This window comes from Callorhinus ursinus, unplaced genomic scaffold, assembly GCF_003265705.2.
Source record: "Callorhinus ursinus isolate GAN/ISIS: 27379988/994484 unplaced genomic scaffold, GSC_fseal_2.0 scaffold8, whole genome shotgun sequence".
NCBI classification, from domain to species: domain Eukaryota; kingdom Metazoa; phylum Chordata; class Mammalia; order Carnivora; family Otariidae; genus Callorhinus; species Callorhinus ursinus.
This window is the reverse complement of record NW_027397070.1, coordinates 30,954,638-30,956,835: the sequence shown is the minus strand read 5'-3', so window position 1 is coordinate 30,956,835 and position 2,198 is coordinate 30,954,638. Positions and strand designations below refer to the sequence as shown.

The window sequence follows — 2,198 nt, the reverse complement described above, 5'->3', positions numbered from 1 at the left end:
CAGAAGAGGTCTCTGAGTCAAGGACTGCACTTAGTCTGCACTGGAGAGAAGACTCACAGTGGCCCTCTTCCCCTGTCCCTCCCCTGTCCCTCCCCTACCAGAGGACCTCAGTCCTCTTTTCAATGGAAGCAGCTGCCGGTTGTTCTACGGAGGGGGCCTTTCCATTCCTCTGCCCTGCCCTGTCTACACCACATTCCCCTCCTAGAGACCCACCTCGTCTTTCATGTCCAGAAGGTTTATTGAGTATAAACAATATTCTAGGCTCTCTACAAGGCCCTACGGCAGTGGTTCTCCTACTATAACACGCATCAGAATTAACCAGGGAATATGTTTTAACAGTATATTTCTACCTCAGCCCTTTTTCTTATTACAAATGAAGATTTCCAGCTCTCATCCCAGCGCATTTGATTCTGTAGAGCTGGGTGGGGGGTGGAAATCTGCATTTAAAAAAAATATTTTAATGGAGGTAAAATTGACATATAACATTATATTAGTTTCAATGTACATGATTCAATATTTATACATACTATGGAACAATCACCACAATAAGTCTAGTTACTGTCTGTCACCATACAAAGTTCCAAAAAAATTTTTTCTTCCCGAGGGACCTGGGCCCGGCTTTCCACTAGGCGGGCCTCCGCAGTTTTTCCCAGCGGCGCCCGGTAGCCCAGCGGCGCGGCTCCGCCCGCCCCCGAGGCTCCGTCGGGCCGTTGCCTGGGCCACCTGCAGCCTGGAGCAGCCCGGCGTCGTCGTCGGGGCGGCGGCAGGTGGCGCAGCCGGAGGGGCGGGACGCCGTCGCAGGGACCCAGAGGAGAGGCTGCCGAGCTGCCCCGCCGCCGCGGGCCGGGCGGAATGGGCCATGCTGCGCTGGCTCCGGGGCTTCGTGCTGCCCGTGGTGGCCAGCCAGGAAGACGAAAAATATGTCTGTTCAGATCCTCTGCCCATTTTTAAATCAAATTGTTTGGTTTTTGCTATTGAGTTGTATAAGTTCTTTATGTATTTTTGCTCAGCTACAAGATCCTCTTCCAAGACCTGGACCGCGACGGGAACGCGTTGGTGGACATCGTGGAGCTCCAGGAGGGGCTGAAAAACTGGGGCTCCTCATTTGGTCTGAACTCTGAGAATGACATTTTTAAAGCTGGAGATACCAATGAGGATTCAAGATTGGACTCTGGAGAATTTTTGCAGTACCTTAAAGACCACGAGAAAAAAATGAGGCTGGCATTTAATAGTCTGGACAAAAATAATGATGGTTCATAGTTTAAAGTCAAGGAGAATGAGGTTGATTGGTGGATTTGAGCGGATGTTAAAAGAAGGAGGAATTCGTTCTCTTTGGCGGGGAAATGGTGTAAATGTTTTTAGAATTGCACCTGAGACAGCTCTCAAGATTGGGGCTCATGAACAGGTTCTAAAGACCAGACTGGCTCTAGGTAAAACTGGAAAGTATTCAGGGTTCATTGATTGTGGCAAGAAGCTTCTGAAACAAGAAGGTATTAGAACCTTTTCAAAGGTTATATTCCTAACTTGCTAGGTATTCTACCTTATGCAGGCATAGATTTTGCTGTTTATGAGCTGTTGAAGAATTATTGGCTAGAACATCACGTGGCAGAGTCTATAGACTCTGGGATAATAATTTTGCTGGGATGTAGTACATTGTCTCACATGTGTGCTCAGATAGCCACCTTCCCTCTGACCCTTATCAGAACTCACATGCAGGTTCAAGCACTGGAAGAAAAAGGAACAACAACCTCTATGATTCATCTCATTCAAGAGATATTTAACAACAAAGGAAAAAGGGGATTTTTCAGGGGTCTCACCCCAAACATCATGAAGGTGCTTCCCGCAGTAGGCATCAGCTGTGTAGTTTATGAAATAGTGGGACAACATTTGGGATTAATTTAAAAGTGAAATATCAAATTGTTGTCATTACCAAAATCACTTAATTGTAAGATAATACCTGCTTGTAAAGAGAAATTTGTCTTTTCCTAAAAGGAAAGACATAGGAAATAATTGTTAAAACATTTTTTCTTTATCTATTACAAAATTTATAAATTAAAAAAAATTTCTTTTTCTTGTGATAAGAATTTTTAAGATTTACTCTCTTAGCAACTTTCAAATATGCAATACGATATTATTAACTATAGTCACCATGATGTACATTACCTCCCCAAGACTTAATTATTTTATAACTGGAAGTT

General features: G+C 44.3%; 1 pseudogene; it reads left to right on the top strand.

Moving 5' to 3' along the window:
* The first annotated feature begins 1,276 nt into the window (after positions 1 to 1,276).
* Positions 1,277 to 1,902, top strand: LOC112821839 (mitochondrial adenyl nucleotide antiporter SLC25A24-like; annotated as a pseudogene).
* Positions 1,903 to 2,198: the final 296 nt, after the last annotated feature.